Source organism: Danio rerio, chromosome 4, assembly GCF_052040795.2.
Source record: "Danio rerio strain M-AB ecotype USA chromosome 4, GRCz13ab, whole genome shotgun sequence".
Classification (NCBI taxonomy): Eukaryota; Metazoa; Chordata; class Actinopteri; order Cypriniformes; family Danionidae; genus Danio; species Danio rerio.
The window spans coordinates 61,005,922-61,024,652 of NC_141024.2; the positions used below are offsets into that span (position 1 = coordinate 61,005,922).

Here is an 18,731-nt window from a genome sequence, read left to right on the forward strand (position 1 = left end):
ATTTGGATGAACTGGCTCTGACTTTTGACAGCTTTTTCTTCTTTTTACGCGGTTATGCGCGAATTATATTTCACACGCAAGGTGACTAAAAATGGAAATTAAAATACCAAAGATACTGAGCCATTACTACAAGTAAAAAAAACAAACAAAAAACAAAACAACAATTATACTTTAAAGGAGAACATTGACGTTTCGAAAAAAAAATGAACTGAACTACAACTAAATTATTAAAAATAAACTTGCGGGACTTCATTTATGTCCTGCAGCAAAATGATTTTTTTTATACTTTTAGTGATCTGCTTGAGGTAAGCCAATTTCTTTTTATGCGTAATCAACAACGAAAACATAAGTAAAAATGTAAATGAAGATATAAATGAAAAAGCTTATTAAATGACTGTCCTAGTCCTATCAAAATAGCAAACAACATCTTTTTATATTTAGGCTAAAAGACTGCTTTATTTATTTATTTAGGCCAACTTATTTGTTATGAATGTTTGTGCTTATATTTTAGTTGTCTTTTATTTCTTCAATTCTACTTTCCAAAATTAATCCTCATTGCACTTAACAAGTTTACAATGATAATAAAGCATGTTAACAAATGTTTAATGATTAATAAAGGAATTATAATGCTTTGTTTTATAATTTCATCTTTATTTATAAGAACAGTAGCATATTTACAGCTGCTGTATAGGCTATTTCTGTCTGTTAGCATCCCTTTGTGCCCCCTGGCGGCATATTCACAGACTGCGGTCATACATTAAAAACTTGTGCTTGTCCATTTAAAGCGGCGGCGGTATATGCCACGGCGGTAATAGCCACATTGAACTCTCAACTACTGTAAATCATTCTAACATGTACAATACAGACAAAAAAAGCAGTGGCAATGGTTTGGTTATTAGATTTGTTTATGGATCTTGAAAAACCCACCAGCTTTATATGTAAGCACAGAGTACCCTTTTAGTCATAACAGGAAATATGGATGACAATGAAGGAAGTTAATGACACACAAACACATCTCAAGAAGGTTTTCACAGCTACTGTGTTTTATCCAACAACCATTGCTCCCAAGTTGAAGTGAGACCTTCAAAAACGACCCAGGTGGGACTTGAACCCACAATCCCCAGCTCCGGAGGCTGATGCCTTATCCATTAGGCCACTGGGCCACGTCACTAATAGTACAAACATTCTTGTCTCATCGTATGGTTCTAGCGTATAGTGCGACTGGTCTTGAGAGTTTCAAATTCCAGTCAAAACCACTCTCATTAACTTGAAATCACAACCTTTCTGCAGCTATTTTCTTGTTTGCATTTCATCATCATCCACCTAACATGAGACCGTTAGTTAAGAGCCATGGGGTACTTGAAGTCAAGATCTCCATTACTAGAGCTTAGCGGAACCTTTTTGGTTTGTAACGTGACAGTGAGATTCAAGCAAGAATGGATGAATCTTAATTGAAGTGTACAACAAGTCTGAGAATTCGAAGCTAACCATTGTCCTCAGATCATCACACCTAAGCTTTGAGTAGACAAGCCAGGATTTTTTCACACAACTTAAATGTAACCCAACAAACAACCCAAACAGGACTTGATTCCACAATTCCCTGCTTCAAAGGGTGATGCCTTATCCATTAGGCCACTACTAGCATTTGCTATAATTGTTATATGACTCAGGAAGTTCTTGTAACTCAGAAAACAGCACTTTAGGATTCCTATTGCTTCCAGACGATCTGGTGTGTACACCCAATGACAAAACAGCTTCTCTGAAGAGTTTTCCATTATCATGTCTTTTTGACCTAAAGGTATGAACCTAGCTTTTTGAAGGTCACACTGGATTGTGCTGCACAGTCAACTTAAAAGCAACTGAATCAAAGACAACCCAGGTGGGACTTGAACCCACAATCCCCAGCTTCGAAGGCTGGTGCCTTATCCATTAGGCCACTGGGCTGTTTTTTACTGCCTGTGAACAGTAATATGCATCCAGGGAGTTGCTGACGCACGCAACAAAAACAACATGAACTAAAAGTAGATTGGACCGGTTTCACAGAATTTATTTTTTGGCACTGCAAGGCATTTCCTCAGGGCTCGTTGGTCTAGGGCAGTGGTTCCCAACCTGGGGTCCGCGCCCCCCTAAGGGGGGCGCCAGAGTTCACAAGGGGGGCGCGGAAGGGATAAGTGTTGAGGTAGAAAAAGGTATAAAAATGCTCCACTATTATATAGGGCTGTACAATTAATCCAAAATCCGATTTCGATTTCAAACGATTATAAAAAAAGCATTAATCAAGATAAACGATTATATGCATCATATACCGCCCCCTTTCCAGTTGTACACGTGTTGTGAAAGACCGCGTGCTTATGTGTGTGTGCAGCACGCACACGCAGTCAGAAGCATGCGGCCGGTCAGCATTCGCTCTCATTCGCACACTGAGACGAGCAGAGGAGCGCAGACATCTAAAGTCATCTTAACGTGAGTGCTTTAATGGTCAAATAGGTGTCAAAACGCGGTGTTTGGTGATTATTTATATTAACCCTCATTTGTGTAATAAACAATCGAGTTGAGGTTTAAAAGACGTGAAAGAGAAACCATTAAAGAGACAGCGCAAAATATTCCTGCTGCCGCCTGTTTTTATTATCATTAATCAAACATAACAAGAAAATGTTTCTCTGCTCTTGACTGAAGGATTTTTGTAGCTAAAGTGTTTTTCTTACAGTGGAGATGCTTAAAGCACAGTTTGTTTTATATTTTTATTCTATTGTATTTATTTCTTTTTCCTTTGCAGGGTGGAAAATAACTGTATATATACACTTGAAGTCAGGATTATTAGCCCTCCTGAATATTAGCAACCCTTTTCCTGCCCAATTTCTGTTTAATGGAAAGAAGTATTTTATTTTTATTTTTTACTTATTTCTGAACATAATAGTTTTGATATTTGTTATTTCTAATAACTGATTTCTTTTATCTTTGCTATGATGACAGGTCAAAATACAAGCATTCAGATTAAAGTGCAATTCAAAGGCTTAATTAGAGTAATTAGGCAAGTCATTGTATAACAGTAGTTTCTTCTGCAGACAATCAAAAATATATATTGCTTAAGGGTGCTAATAATATTGATCTTAAAATAGGTTTCAAAATATTTAAACCTGCTTTTATTCTAGCTAAAATAAAACAAATAAGCCTAGAAGAAAAAACAATATTAGAGGAAATACTTTTAAATTCCTTGTTCTGTTAAACAAAATTTGGGAAATATTTATAAAATAAAAAATTCTCAGGAGCGCTAATAATTTTGACTTTAACTGATAATCGTTTTGAATAATTGTGATTACAATTATGACCAAAGTAATTGTGATTATGATTTTTCCCAAAATCAGCCCTACTATTATATATGTATTTTTAAGTACCAAAAAAAAATCAAAATCAAAACACATGCTTAAAATTCCAACATAATAGTAAAAATAATTAAAATAAATAACTTTAAATAATTTTTTACATTTTGCTCACTTGTGCAATGTGCTTGTCCAACTTCTCGTAAAGGCAAAATCAAAACAAAAATGGCAGAGAAACATCAATGCAATGATTATTCAGAGGCGAAGAAAAAGATTAGACAGTATGACAAAGCCTATCTAAATACACATAAACACACACATTCAGTAAATATATATATATATATATATATATATATATATATATATATATATATATATATATATATATATATATATATATACGGTAAATATGTGTGTGCGTGCGTGTGTATTTATATGTTGGGGGGGCTCCAATGTTTCTATATGTTCATGGGGGGGCCCCACAGAAAAAGGTTGGGAACCACTGGTCTAGGGTTATGATTCTCGCTTACGATGCGAGAGGTCTGGGATTCAAATTCTGGAAGAGCCCTACATCTGTCACAAAAAAACAGTGGTGCTTTGGTGTTTCTATGTTACTTGTAGCACATTTTGCTGTGACTTTAGTTAATGAACATTTAGTGGATTTCTGATCTGAATTAGTCTAACCTGTACAATTATACAGACAAAAAGAAGTGGCAATGATTCGGTTGTTAGATTTGTTTATGGATCTTGAACAACGCACCAGCTTAAACGTAAGCACCATTTTTATGTTTGTCTCTACTCTGTAGGGACCATGCAGGATTCAAAAAGACCATTCGCGTTAGGTATTTCGTTACCCTTTTAGTCATAACAGGTAATATGGATGACAATGAAGGAAGTTAATGACATGCAAACACATCTCAAGAAGGTTTTCACAGCTAGTGTGTTTCATCCACCAATCACTGATCCCAAGTTGAAGAGAGATTTTCAAGAACAACCCAGGTGGGACTTGAACCCACAATCCCCAGGCTGATGCCTTATCCATTAGGCCACTGGGCCACATCACTAATCTACTATCAAGGATCTCTTGTATGCCTTCAACAAGATGCCACCGCATGGAAAACTGCACTTTAGGATCTCGATGCCAGTTTGCATCCCGTCAAATAAGAACTAATGGACAAACATTTTCTTTCTGCAATCATTCATATTCCTGTCTCATTGGTCCTGGGGTATGGTTCTAGCGTATAGTGTGACTGGTCTTGAGAGTTTCAAATTCCAGTCAAGGCCACTCTCATTAACTTGAAATCACAACCTTTCTGCAGCTATTTTCTTGTTTGCATTTCATCATCATCCACCTAACATGAGTTTGTTAGATGAGAGCCACGGGGTACTTGAAGTCAAGATCTCCATGACTAGAGCTTAGCAGAACCTTTGAGGTTTGTAACGTGACAGTGAGACTCAAGCAAGATTGGATGAATCTTAATTGAAGTGTGCAGCAAGTCTGAGAGTTCGAAGCTAACCATTGTCCTCAGATCATCACGTCTAAGATTTGAGTACACAAGCCAGGATTTTTTCGCACAACTTAAATGTAACCCATAAAAACACAACCCGAACAGGACTTGAATCCACAGCTTCGAAGGGTGGTGTCTTATCCATTAGGCCACTGGGCCAATACTAGCATTTGTTATATCTGTTGTATGACTCATGAAGTTCTTGTAACTCAGAAAGCAGCACGTTAGGATCCCTATTGCTTTCAGACGATCTGGTGTGTACACCTAATGACCAAACAGCTTCTCTGAAGAGTTTTCCTTTGTCATGTTTTTTTGACCTAAGGGTATGAACCTAGCTTTTTGAAGGTCACACTGGATTGCGCTGCACAGATACCTAAAAGGAACTGCATCAAAGACAACCCAGGTGGGACTTGAACCCACAATCTACTTCTAATCTAAATTAGTCGAACATGTACTATTATACCGACAAAATAGTTTGCTACCCTCAGGCAGATGGTTCTGCCGCATCCGGTCACGTACCAGCTGGCTGAAGGAAAGTTTCTTCCCTCAGACTATCAGGCTGATGAACACTTAACACACCACACACAGACTCTACCATACCCTCACTGCACACCATCAATATGTAGCATGCACTGCACTTTAAAAAATCCATACTTGAAACAATACTGCCTACAACTATGTGGACATCTATTCATTGTACACATCGCTGTCAATTTCACATTGTCGTTGTATTTGCACTGTCTGTATTTTGCACTGTGATTTCATTTGCACTGTCTGTATTTTGTACTGTCGTTGTATTTGCACTGTATTACTCTGTATTTTGTGCTGTCTGGAGCCAGCACCTAAGCTTTTCACTCATCATAGCACACATGTTGCTGATGATGTGACAATAAAAGTTAGTTGATTTGAAAAAAGGAGCGGCAATGATTCAGTTGTTAGATTTGTTTATGGACCATTGTAATACGGATGACAACAAAGGAAGTTAATGACACGCAAACACATCTCTAGAAGGTTTTCACAGCTACTGTGTTTCATTCAACAAACATTGCTCCCAACTTGAAGTGAGACCTTAAAAAGACAACCCAGATGAGACTTGAACCAACAATGCCCAACTCCAGAGGCTGATGCCCTATCCTTTAGGCCACTGGGCCATGTTCCCAAGTTTTTGTCATGGAGCTCTTGTATGCCCTCAACAAGATGCCAACGCATGGAAAACTGCACTTTGGGATCTCGATGCCAGTTTGCATTCCATCAAATAAGATGGTTTGCAACTAATGGACAAACATTTTCTTTGTGTAATCATCCACATTCGTGTCTCATTGGTCCTGGGGTATAGTGTGAGACTGGTCTTGAGTTTCAAATTCCAGACATAGCCACTCTCGTTAACATGAAATCACAACCTGTCTGCAGCTATTTTCTTGTTTGCATTTCATCATCATCCATCTAACATGAGACCATTATTTGAAAGCCACAGGGTACTTAAAGTCAAGATCTCCATTACCAGAGCGTAACGTGATTGGATAATTCAAGCAAGATTGGATGAATCTTAACTGAAGTGTGCAGCAAGTCTGAGAATTTGAAGCGAACTATTGACCTCAGATCATCACGCCTAAGCTTTGAGGAGACATGTCAGCATTTTTTCCATACAATTTATATGTAACCCAACAAACACAACCCAAATGGGACTTAAACCCACAATCCCCAGCTTTGAAGGCTGATTCCTTATCCATTAGGCCACTGGGCCAATACTAGCATTTGTCATATCTGTTGTATGGCTCAGGAAGTTCTTATAACTCAGAAAACAGCACTTTAGGATCTCTATACCATATTGCATTCAGACGATCTGGTGTGTACACCTAATGACAAAGCAGATTCTCTAAAGAGTTTTCCATTGTCATGTCTATTTGACCTAAGGGTATGAACCTAGCTTTTTGAAGGTCACACTGGATTGTGCTGCATAGCCAACTTAATAAGAACTGCATCAAAGACGACCCAGGTGGGACTTGAACCCACAATCCCCAGCTTCGAAGGCTGGTGCCTTATCCATTAGGCCACTGGGCCCTTTGTACTGCCTGTGAACTGTAATACGCATCCAGGGAGTTGCTGACGCACATAACAAAAAACAACATGAACAAAAAGTAGATTGGACCGGTTTCACTGAATTTTTTTGTGGCACCGCCAAACAGACAAAAAAGTAGCATCTTATAGGATTTCTTTGAAGGAATTCAATTAGAATTTTGATCATATTTTGGAACCATTCCTATAGGATTGTTTTATAGTACAATACATAAAAATCATTTTGGATAATTTCTACAGTATTTCAATGAGATCCAATTTATATCTTAATTAAGATATGCTTTTTTTTATAAGATATGCTATTTTTATACAATAGTTTTGAATGTATTATGCTGTTTGCTAAAGCTCACCTTCATGTACTTGAGTGTACAGTATTAGTGCACAAATTTCCAAAGAAACATGTCTATACCAAAAACATATACAATGTCGCTAGACCAAACTGTGGGTTGACCCACTCGAAACAGAAGTTCACTTTGGGCCCATAGCAAGTCCACACAAAGTGGAGTGTATATAGCCACAATGGGCGAAGTATAGGTATACTATCTGAGTCAGAAGTATGTCCTGTGAGCATGCTCTGTGGGCATTTAGTAATTAACAAAATAGTTAGGTCCCACTAATACTAAGTTGAGTCCAGGCACAAAATGTGCCTATAAGGTCCCAGTAAAGCACTTTTATACAGGGCCATTGTGGCTTTAACACAAAACAAAACTAGTTCACTTCTACTATGTAGCAAAATAGCACAATATCACTTCAACTGCATAATTACATATTTTGAAAGAATAAACTAAAATCAGTAATAAATGAAACATCTAAAAATATAAAGACAACATGGACTATTTTCCAAAGGTTTGGGACAAAACTGCTTTAGTTTATAAAAATGCAGATATAAAAGTAACCTTGTAAATAATTATTCCTTTTTAATATGTTAACCTTTCAATTTGAATATGTTAAAATATAATTTATTCCAATGATGTTAAAGCTGCATTTGAGGCATTTGTGTCCTACATAAAATAATTTGAGACAAAACAACAAAACATATAAAAATATACTTAGTTAAAAGAAAAACAAAGTAAGATTTTCATGTGTGTATTTGTACCTTAAAGGGTCACGAAACACCAAAACACATTTTTGAGCTGTTGACAGTCATATATGTGTCCCACACTGCTAAAAACACTATTAGGACACAAATATTTCACTAAAAAGTGTAAATTGGTTGTTTTTGCGTTATTTCAAGCAAATTTGTACTTCCGGTTTGAAACTAATTTTTGAAGCTGCGTCTTAACCATGAGATAATAGTGTGTATTCCAGCGTGCAGACTGGACGTCTGTGCCAGAGTGTGTCTTATTACGTCTTACAGTAGTAATGGTGAAATGAAGCTTTCTGAACCAGTGAAGCGCTCGACTCAATTGTATCGGAAAAAGGTTCGTTACTCGAAGCTTTCTAAATCAGAGCTCGATGAGGACCTCTTCTGGTGAAAGTGTGGGAAAGCACTGTGTTGCCATAATGTCAAATGTTCACAACTGAACAACTCATTCATGTAGTAATACAACAGCAATATAAACAAATTACTCAATTACTGTAGTTTTTACACAAGATATATTACATTACACAACTAATGATTGTAGTAAAATCCAAGATATTCACAAAGTTTATCATAACACAATTAATCCCGCTCCAAGCGGGGATCGAACCAGCGAATCCTGGTTGAAAGGCAAGTGCTCCAGGAGGACGCTATGTGAACGATACTTTAGGGTTGCTATCACCAGATTGTCTCTGTTAAACACAATACTATGATATGCGGTGGTTTTCTTTAAAGATAGTCATAAAAAATATACGCTAATACACTTTAGTATTGTTTAAAACCTTTTTACTAAAAAATACTATTGTAGTTTAGTTTAATTACTGGTGTGTGGGACTGGTGCAGTGCTTTGAAACAAATGTATGTAATAGACGCCAATTCTCTCGCTATACACTTTACTATGAGGGTGTTTAAACCTTTGAATCAAAATTTGAAGCAGTCACGTGGGTAAAGGCGAAAATGAAGCTTCGGACGTCACTGATCACGTGATGATGGCAAAACGAATCAAGCTCCGGTACACTGCTTCACTGCGAGATGTATCGTTTTTTTGATACATGCTTCGAAGCCTCGGCGCACAACGTCACATCACTATCTTATAGTGCGGCTCGAAGGACATCTTTTGCATTCAGAGCTGCTTTCGTGAAGAGATCATCGGCAAGACTGCTCAAAGTTTACCAAAGAGGTGAAAAGGAAGCTCCCTGACCAGGAATTGAACCCGGGCCACAGCGGTAAGAGCACTAAGTCCTAGCCACAAGACCACCAGGGAAGGCCTGGCTAAAGGTTGCCCTCTAGCCTAGCTGTGGGCCTCCACCCAGGTGTGCTGCAGCTGCTCTGACAAAAATAACTCTAATGTTTGCAACCTCCTCCTAGAGAAGAGAAAGTCTCAGAGCCTGGTTCAAAGTTCTTCTACGGAGGGACTGTCACATGCTCTGTGTAAAAGCATCCTATCGACACCACAACTTGCCATGACAACAAAGCACAGCATGCGTTGAATGAACTCCATGTTTACCGGGCCATGTGCTCTTTCCAATCAGCATGCTACTGAGCACTGCTGACGCGGACTGGGCCAGTGGCGCAATGGATAACGCATCTGACTACGGATCAGAAGATTCTAGATTCGACTCCTGGCTGGCTCGTTCAAGATTTTTTTTGCGTTGCTCTCAGTGCAGTGCGGTCGCGATTTGCCCCTGCCGGAGTTGTTCGGTTCTACTCTGGAGTGAATCGAGTTTCTGGGGCCGCCAGCACAGAGCCTGTGGGGTGCTCTCCTGGGTTCAAAGGATGCCCCAACTGCTCTCATGTCTTGGTCCCGTACATCTCTCAGAACTTCCAGAAGAAACCAGTACAGCCACTCTCCTGGGAAGACGGCAGTGACAGCTTGTAGACCAAAATGTTTGCTGTGAGGCTAAGGCGTTCTACTGCAGCACAAATACGCATTCGAAAAGCAGACAATATTCAAAAACAAAGTGCCAGCCTTAAACAAGATTGCAGTCAAAATGACCACCTCAGACAAGTGTGAGCAATGTTTCAGTCTCTGTTATATGTCGGCAAATATGCCACACAGTGCAGATGCTCATACTACTGAAAAGGAAGTTACCTGACTGAGAAAGGTATAAATAGAAATCGGAGCCTGCTCCAAATGGCCTCCTGGTCAGCTCCAAGCGGGTGAGACTTGAGCTCGTACATGGCACAGAATACAACCTATCGCAGTTTATTAAAATCACACCTACCCCAGTCCTAGGCCCAACCTCACGGTAACCTGCTGTGTTTTATTCAATTTTACTCCTACCCCAACCCTATACACAACCTCAGAGTAAGCAGTTTATATATTTTTTTTATTTTTATGAATGTCTACTACAACTACATAAATCGCAAACCCAGCCTACGTGCGGCATAAGTGCCTGCCACTTAGAGGTCATCCAGGCAACTTGCAGTGTAATCTCCTCCACTTGTAGGTCTCTGAGCTGCAGCAACACATACGCGCTCTGACACACAGACACAAAAGAAACCATTGCTTTTAACCTCCTCTTGGAGAGGAGTGAGTCTCCGACCCTGGATCTCAGGTCTTCTATGGAGGGACTGTCAGGAATCCTGTAAGAGCATCCCATCCACACAACCTCTTGCCATAAAAACAAAGCAGAATGTGTGGTGAAGGAACTCCGGGTTGACAGAGCCTTGTCCTTGCTCCAAGCAATGTGCTAACAAGGTGCTGAACAGAGTGACGGTGGCACAAAGGTTAGCGCTTATGACTACGGATCAGAAAGTTCTCGGTTACGGAAACCAAGAAACTGTGTATGAGAGAGTGCGTAAGTGTATGAGTGGCACTTGTGCAAGCGGAGCAGGGACGTGCCAGCGATCAGAATGAACTGGAGTTTGTGCCAAGACTGGCTTTCCAAAGTGGCAGTTCCCATATGGTCTAGCGGTTAGGATTCCTGGTTTTCACCCAGGCGGCCCGGGTTCGACTCCCAGTATGGGAAGGCTTGAGTGCTTTTGCTTCTGTCCTTTTTGGCCAGCGGTCGGACTGCAGCTACCTTATAGGATGTGGTTGTGGAACTGCGCCGTAAGCCTTCGATAGCTCAGTTGGTAGAGCGGAGGACTGTAGGTAGGATGATGGCAATCCTTAGGTCGCTGGTTCGACTCCGGCTCGAAGGACATCTTTTGCGCTCAGAGCCGCTTTCTTGCCTTCGCCAAGTGAGTTCACCACTGCTCAAAGTTCAGCATGGAGGTGAAAAGGAAGTTCCCTGACCGGGAATCGAACCCGGGCCGCGGCGGTGAGAGCGCCGAATCCTAACCACTAGACCACCAGGGAAGGTCTTGCTGAAAGTTGCTGTCAAGTCTAGCTGTGGGCCTCCACCCAGGTGTGCTGCAGCTGCTCTGACAAAAATAACTCTAACGTTTGCAACCTCCTCCTGGGGAAGAGAAAGTCTCAGAGCCTGGATCACAGTTCTTCTTGGGAGGGACTGTCACATGCTCGGTGTAAGAGCATCCTATCGACACCACAACTTGCCATGACAACAAAGCACAGCATGCGTTGAAGGAACTCCATGTTCACCGAGCCGTGTCCTCTTTCCAATCAGCAAGCTACTGAGCACTGCTGACGCCGACTGGGCCAGTGGCGCAATGGATAATGCGTCTGACTACGGATCAGAAGATTTTAGGTTCGACTCCTGGCTGGCTCGTTCAAGATTTTTTTGCGATGCTCTCAGTGCCGTGCGGTCGCGCTTTGCCCCTGCCGGAGTTGTTCGGTTCTACTCTGGAGTGAATCGAGTTTCTGGGGCGCCAGCACAGAGCCTGTGGGGTGCTCTCCTGGGTTCAAAAGATGCCCCAACTGCTCTCATGTCTTGGTCCCGTACATCTCTCAGGACTTCCAGAAGAAACCAGTACAGCCACTCTCCTGGGAAGACGGCAGTGACAGCTTGTAGACCAAAATGTTTGCTGTGAGGCTAAGGCGTTCTACTGCAGCACAGATACGCATTCGAAAAGCAGACAATATTCAAAAACAAAGTGCCAGCCTAAAACAAGATTGCAGTCAAAATGACCACCTCAGACAAGTGTGAGCAATGTTTCAGTCTCTGTTATATGTCGGCAAATATGCCACACAGTGCAGACGCTCATACTACTGAAAAGGAAGTTACCTGACTGAGAAAGGTATAAATAGAAATCGGAGCCTGCTCCAAATGGCCTGGTCAGCTCCAAGCGGGTGAGACTTGAGCTCGTACATGGCACAGAATACAACCTATCGCAGTTTATTAAAATTACACCTACCCCAGCCCTAGGCCCAACCTCACGGTAACCTGCTGTGTTTTATTCAATTTTACTCCTACCCCAACCCTAAACACAACCTCAGAGTAAGCAGTTTATATATTTTTTTTATTTTTATGAATGTCTACTACAACTACATCAATCGCAAACCCAGCCTACGTGCGGCATAAGTGCCTACCACTTAGAGGTCATCCAGGCAACTTGCAGTGTAATCTCCTCCACTTGTAGGTCTCTGAGCTGCAGCAACACATAAGCGCTCTGACACACAGACACAAAAGAAACCATTGCTTTTAACCTCCTCTTGGAGAGGAGTGAGTCTCCAACCCTGGATCTCAGGTCTTCTATGGAGGGACTGTCAGGAATCCTGTAAGAGCATCCCATCCACACAACCTCTTGCCATAAAAACAAAGCAGAATGTGTGGTGAAGAAACTCCGGGTTGACAGAGCCTTGTCCTTGCTCCAAGCAATGTGCTAACAAGGTGCTGAACAGAGTGACGGTGGCACAAAGGTTAGCGCTTATGACTACGGATCAGAAGGTTCTCGGTTACGGAAACCAAGAAACTGTGTATGAGAGAGTGCGTAAGTGTATGAGTGGCACTTGTGCAAGCGGAGCAGGGACGTGCCAGCGATCAGAATGAACTGGAGTTTGTGCCAAGACTGGCTTTCCAAAGTGGCAGTTCCCATATGGTCTAGCGGTTAGGATTCCTGTTTTCACCCAGGCGGCCCGGGTTCGACTCCTGGTATGGGAAGGCTTGAGTGCTTTTGCTTCTGTTCTTTTTGGCCAGCGGTCGGACTGCAGCTACCTTATAGGATGTGGTTGTGGAACTGCGCTGTAAGCCTTCGATAGCTCAGTTGGTAGAGCGGAGGACTGTAGGTAGGATGATGGCAATCCTTAGGTCGCTGGTTCGACTCCGGCTCGAAGGACATCTTTTGCGCTCAGAGCCGCTTTCTTGCCTTCGCCAAGTGAGTTCACCACTGCTCAAAGTTCAGCATGGAGGTGAAAAGGAAGTTCCCTGACCGGGAATCGAACCCGGGCCGCGGCGGTGAGAGCGCCGAATCCTAACCACTAGACCACCAGGGAAGGTCTTGCTGAAAGTTGCTGTCAAGTCTAGCTGTGGGCCTCCACCCAGGTGTGCTGCAGCTGCTCTGACAAAAATAACTCTAACGTTTGCAACCTCCTCCTGGGGAAGAGAAAGTCTCAGAGCCTGGATCACAGTTCTTCTTGGGAGGGACTGTCACATGCTCGGTGTAAGAGCATCCTATCGACACCACAACTTGCCATGACAACAAAGCACAGCATGCGTTGAAGGAACTCCATGTTCACCGAGCCGTGTCCTCTTTCCAATCAGCAAGCTACTGAGCACTGCTGACGCCGACTGGGCCAGTGGCGCAATGGATAACGCGTCTGACTACGGATCAGAAGATTTTAGGTTCGACTCCTGGCTGGCTCGTTCAAGATTTTTTTGCGATGCTCTCAGTGCCGTGCGGTCGCGCTTTGCCCCTGCCGGAGTTGTTCGGTTCTACTCTGGAGTGAATCGAGTTTCTGGGGCGCCAGCACAGAGCCTGTGGGGTGCTCTCCTGGGTTCAAAAGATGCCCCAACTGCTCTCATGTCTTGGTCCCGTACATCTCTCAGGACTTCCAGAAGAAACCAGTACAGCCACTCTCCTGGGAAGACGGCAGTGACAGCTTGTAGACCAAAATGTTTGCTGTGAGGCTAAGGCGTTCTACTGCAGCACAGATACGCATTCGAAAAGCAGACAATATTCAAAAACAAAGTGCCAGCCTAAAACAAGATTGCAGTCAAAATGACCACCTCAGACAAGTGTGAGCAATGTTTCAGTCTCTGTTATATGTCGGCAAATATGCCACACAGTGCAGACGCTCATACTACTGAAAAGGAAGTTACCTGACTGAGAAAGGTATAAATAGAAATCGGAGCCTGCTCCAAATGGCCTGGTCAGCTCCAAGCGGGTGAGACTTGAGCTCGTACATGGCACAGAATACAACCTATCGCAGTTTATTAAAATCACACCTACCCCAGCCCTAGGCCCAACCTCACGGTAACCTGCTGTGTTTTATTCAATTTTACTCCTACCCCAACCCTAAACACAACCTCAGAGTAAGCAGTTTATATATTTTTTTTATTTTTATGAATGTCTACTACAACTACATAAATCGCAAACCCAGCCTACGTGCGGCATAAGTGCCTGCCACTTAGAGGTCATCCAGGCAACTTGCAGTGTAATCTCCTCCACTTGTAGGTCTCTGAGCTGCAGCAACACATACGCGCTCTGACACACAGACACAAAAGAAACCATTGCTTTTAACCTCCTCTTGGAGAGGAGTGAGTCTCCGACCCTGGATCTCAGGTCTTCTATGGAGGGACTGTCAGGAATCCTGTAAGAGCATCCCATCCACACAACCTCTTGCCATAAAAACAAAGCAGAATGTGTGGTGAAGGAACTCCGGGTTGACAGAGCCTTGTCCTTGCTCCAAGCAATGTGCTAACAAGGTGCTGAACAGAGTGACGGTGGCACAAAGGTTAGCGCTTATGACTACGGATCAGAAAGTTCTCGGTTACGGAAACCAAGAAACTGTGTATGAGAGAGTGCGTAAGTGTATGAGTGGCACTTGTGCAAGCGGAGCAGGGACGTGCCAGCGATCAGAATGAACTGGAGTTTGTGCCAAGACTGGCTTTCCAAAGTGGCAGTTCCCATATGGTCTAGCGGTTAGGATTCCTGGTTTTCACCCAGGCGGCCCGGGTTCGACTCCCAGTATGGGAAGGCTTGAGTGCTTTTGCTTCTGTCCTTTTTGGCCAGCGGTCGGACTGCAGCTACCTTATAGGATGTGGTTGTGGAACTGCGCCGTAAGCCTTCGATAGCTCAGTTGGTAGAGCGGAGGACTGTAGGTAGGATGATGGCAATCCTTAGGTCGCTGGTTCGACTCCGGCTCGAAGGACATCTTTTGCGCTCAGAGCCGCTTTCTTGCCTTCGCCAAGTGAGTTCACCACTGCTCAAAGTTCAGCATGGAGGTGAAAAGGAAGTTCCCTGACCGGGAATCGAACCCGGGCCGCGGCGGTGAGAGCGCCGAATCCTAACCACTAGACCACCAGGGAAGGTCTTGCTGAAAGTTGCTGTCAAGTCTAGCTGTGGGCCTCCACCCAGGTGTGCTGCAGCTGCTCTGACAAAAATAACTCTAACGTTTGCAACCTCCTCCTGGGGAAGAGAAAGTCTCAGAGCCTGGATCACAGTTCTTCTTGGGAGGGACTGTCACATGCTCGGTGTAAGAGCATCCTATCGACACCACAACTTGCCATGACAACAAAGCACAGCATGCGTTGAAGGAACTCCATGTTCACCGAGCCGTGTCCTCTTTCCAATCAGCAAGCTACTGAGCACTGCTGACGCCGACTGGGCCAGTGGCGCAATGGATAATGCGTCTGACTACGGATCAGAAGATTTTAGGTTCGACTCCTGGCTGGCTCGTTCAAGATTTTTTTGCGATGCTCTCAGTGCCGTGCGGTCGCGCTTTGCCCCTGCCGGAGTTGTTCGGTTCTACTCTGGAGTGAATCGAGTTTCTGGGGCGCCAGCACAGAGCCTGTGGGGTGCTCTCCTGGGTTCAAAAGATGCCCCAACTGCTCTCATGTCTTGGTCCCGTACATCTCTCAGGACTTCCAGAAGAAACCAGTACAGCCACTCTCCTGGGAAGACGGCAGTGACAGCTTGTAGACCAAAATGTTTGCTGTGAGGCTAAGGCGTTCTACTGCAGCACAGATACGCATTCGAAAAGCAGACAATATTCAAAAACAAAGTGCCAGCCTAAAACAAGATTGCAGTCAAAATGACCACCTCAGACAAGTGTGAGCAATGTTTCAGTCTCTGTTATATGTCGGCAAATATGCCACACAGTGCAGACGCTCATACTACTGAAAAGGAAGTTACCTGACTGAGAAAGGTATAAATAGAAATCGGAGCCTGCTCCAAATGGCCTGGTCAGCTCCAAGCGGGTGAGACTTGAGCTCGTACATGGCACAGAATACAACCTATCGCAGTTTATTAAAATTACACCTACCCCAGCCCTAGGCCCAACCTCACGGTAACCTGCTGTGTTTTATTCAATTTTACTCCTACCCCAACCCTAAACACAACCTCAGAGTAAGCAGTTTATATATTTTTTTTATTTTTATGAATGTCTACTACAACTACATCAATCGCAAACCCAGCCTACGTGCGGCATAAGTGCCTACCACTTAGAGGTCATCCAGGCAACTTGCAGTGTAATCTCCTCCACTTGTAGGTCTCTGAGCTGCAGCAACACATAAGCGCTCTGACACACAGACACAAAAGAAACCATTGCTTTTAACCTCCTCTTGGAGAGGAGTGAGTCTCCAACCCTGGATCTCAGGTCTTCTATGGAGGGACTGTCAGGAATCCTGTAAGAGCATCCCATCCACACAACCTCTTGCCATAAAAACAAAGCAGAATGTGTGGTGAAGAAACTCCGGGTTGACAGAGCCTTGTCCTTGCTCCAAGCAATGTGCTAACAAGGTGCTGAACAGAGTGACGGTGGCACAAAGGTTAGCGCTTATGACTACGGATCAGAAGGTTCTCGGTTACGGAAACCAAGAAACTGTGTATGAGAGAGTGCGTAAGTGTATGAGTGGCACTTGTGCAAGCGGAGCAGGGACGTGCCAGCGATCAGAATGAACTGGAGTTTGTGCCAAGACTGGCTTTCCAAAGTGGCAGTTCCCATATGGTCTAGCGGTTAGGATTCCTGTTTTCACCCAGGCGGCCCGGGTTCGACTCCTGGTATGGGAAGGCTTGAGTGCTTTTGCTTCTGTTCTTTTTGGCCAGCGGTCGGACTGCAGCTACCTTATAGGATGTGGTTGTGGAACTGCGCTGTAAGCCTTCGATAGCTCAGTTGGTAGAGCGGAGGACTGTAGGTAGGATGATGGCAATCCTTAGGTCGCTGGTTCGACTCCGGCTCGAAGGACATCTTTTGCGCTCAGAGCCGCTTTCTTGCCTTCGCCAAGTGAGTTCACCACTGCTCAAAGTTCAGCATGGAGGTGAAAAGGAAGTTCCCTGACCGGGAATCGAACCCGGGCCGCGGCGGTGAGAGCGCCGAATCCTAACCACTAGACCACCAGGGAAGGTCTTGCTGAAAGTTGCTGTCAAGTCTAGCTGTGGGCCTCCACCCAGGTGTGCTGCAGCTGCTCTGACAAAAATAACTCTAACGTTTGCAACCTCCTCCTGGGGAAGAGAAAGTCTCAGAGCCTGGATCACAGTTCTTCTTGGGAGGGACTGTCACATGCTCGGTGTAAGAGCATCCTATCGACACCACAACTTGCCATGACAACAAAGCACAGCATGCGTTGAAGGAACTCCATGTTCACCGAGCCGTGTCCTCTTTCCAATCAGCAAGCTACTGAGCACTGCTGACGCCGACTGGGCCAGTGGCGCAATGGATAACGCGTCTGACTACGGATCAGAAGATTTTAGGTTCGACTCCTGGCTGGCTCGTTCAAGATTTTTTTGCGATGCTCTCAGTGCCGTGCGGTCGCGCTTTGCCCCTGCCGGAGTTGTTCGGTTCTACTCTGGAGTGAATCGAGTTTCTGGGGCGCCAGCACAGAGCCTGTGGGGTGCTCTCCTGGGTTCAAAAGATGCCCCAACTGCTCTCATGTCTTGGTCCCGTACATCTCTCAGGACTTCCAGAAGAAACCAGTACAGCCACTCTCCTGGGAAGACGGCAGTGACAGCTTGTAGACCAAAATGTTTGCTGTGAGGCTAAGGCGTTCTACTGCAGCACAGATACGCATTCGAAAAGCAGACAATATTCAAAAACAAAGTGCCAGCCTAAAACAAGATTGCAGTCAAAATGACCACCTCAGACAAGTGTGAGCAATGTTTCAGTCTCTGTTATATGTCGGCAAATATGCCACACAGTGCAGACGCTCATACTACTGAAAAGGAAGTTACCTGACTGAGAAAGGTATAAATAGAAATCGGAGCCTGCTCCAAATGGCCTGGTCAGCTCCAAGCGGGTGAGACTTGAGCTCGTACATGGCACAGAATACAACCTATCGCAGTTTATTAAAATCACACCTACCCCAGCCCTAGGCCCAACCTCACGGTAACCTGCTGTGTTTTATTCAATTTTACTCCTACCCCAACCCTAAACACAACCTCAGAGTAAGCAGTTTATATATTTTTTTTATTTTTATGAATGTCTACTACAACTACATCAATCGCAAACCCAGCCTACGTGCGGCATAAGTGCCTACCACTTAGAGGTCATCCAGGCAACTTGCAGTGTAATCTCCTCCACTTGTAGGTCTCTGAGCTGCAGCAACACATACGCGCTCTGACACACAGACACAAATGAAACCATTGCTTTTAACCTCCTCTTGGAGAGGAGTGAGTCTCCGACCCTGGATCTCAGGTCTTCTATGGAGGGACTGTCAGGAATCCTGTAAGAGCATCCCATCCACA

General features: G+C 43.8%; 1 protein-coding gene and 15 non-coding genes across 16 annotated transcripts in view; 9 read left to right on the forward strand and 7 right to left on the reverse strand.

Moving 5' to 3' along the window:
• LOC148682285 (uncharacterized) overlaps positions 1–18,731 on the forward strand; it is a 161,517-nt gene that overhangs the window by 21,012 nt on the left and 121,774 nt on the right. The window lies entirely within an intron of this gene.
• Positions 1,091–1,163, reverse strand: trnar-ccg (transfer RNA arginine (anticodon CCG)). The gene has a single exon. It is a non-coding gene; the product is annotated as a tRNA-Arg (tRNA).
• On the reverse strand, positions 1,872–1,944 carry trnar-ucg (transfer RNA arginine (anticodon UCG)). Its single transcript has one exon. It is a non-coding gene; the product is annotated as a tRNA-Arg (tRNA).
• Positions 6,817–6,889, reverse strand: trnar-ucg (transfer RNA arginine (anticodon UCG)). Its single transcript has one exon. It is a non-coding gene; the product is annotated as a tRNA-Arg (tRNA).
• trnae-uuc (transfer RNA glutamic acid (anticodon UUC)) lies at positions 10,886–10,957 on the forward strand. The gene has a single exon. It is a non-coding gene; the product is annotated as a tRNA-Glu (tRNA).
• On the forward strand, positions 11,046–11,132 carry trnay-gua (transfer RNA tyrosine (anticodon GUA)). The gene is given in 2 exon segments: positions 11,046–11,082; positions 11,097–11,132. It is a non-coding gene; the product is annotated as a tRNA-Tyr (tRNA).
• Positions 11,218–11,289, reverse strand: trnae-cuc (transfer RNA glutamic acid (anticodon CUC)). Its single transcript has one exon. It is a non-coding gene; the product is annotated as a tRNA-Glu (tRNA).
• On the forward strand, positions 13,080–13,166 carry trnay-gua (transfer RNA tyrosine (anticodon GUA)). The gene is given in 2 exon segments: positions 13,080–13,116; positions 13,131–13,166. It is a non-coding gene; the product is annotated as a tRNA-Tyr (tRNA).
• Positions 13,252–13,323, reverse strand: trnae-cuc (transfer RNA glutamic acid (anticodon CUC)). Its single transcript has one exon. It is a non-coding gene; the product is annotated as a tRNA-Glu (tRNA).
• Positions 13,621–13,693, forward strand: trnar-acg (transfer RNA arginine (anticodon ACG)). Its single transcript has one exon. It is a non-coding gene; the product is annotated as a tRNA-Arg (tRNA).
• Positions 14,955–15,026, forward strand: trnae-uuc (transfer RNA glutamic acid (anticodon UUC)). The gene has a single exon. It is a non-coding gene; the product is annotated as a tRNA-Glu (tRNA).
• Positions 15,115–15,201, forward strand: trnay-gua (transfer RNA tyrosine (anticodon GUA)). Its single transcript is given in 2 exon segments — positions 15,115–15,151; positions 15,166–15,201. It is a non-coding gene; the product is annotated as a tRNA-Tyr (tRNA).
• On the reverse strand, positions 15,287–15,358 carry trnae-cuc (transfer RNA glutamic acid (anticodon CUC)). Its single transcript has one exon. It is a non-coding gene; the product is annotated as a tRNA-Glu (tRNA).
• trnay-gua (transfer RNA tyrosine (anticodon GUA)) lies at positions 17,149–17,235 on the forward strand. Its single transcript is given in 2 exon segments — positions 17,149–17,185; positions 17,200–17,235. It is a non-coding gene; the product is annotated as a tRNA-Tyr (tRNA).
• On the reverse strand, positions 17,321–17,392 carry trnae-cuc (transfer RNA glutamic acid (anticodon CUC)). The gene has a single exon. It is a non-coding gene; the product is annotated as a tRNA-Glu (tRNA).
• On the forward strand, positions 17,690–17,762 carry trnar-acg (transfer RNA arginine (anticodon ACG)). Its single transcript has one exon. It is a non-coding gene; the product is annotated as a tRNA-Arg (tRNA).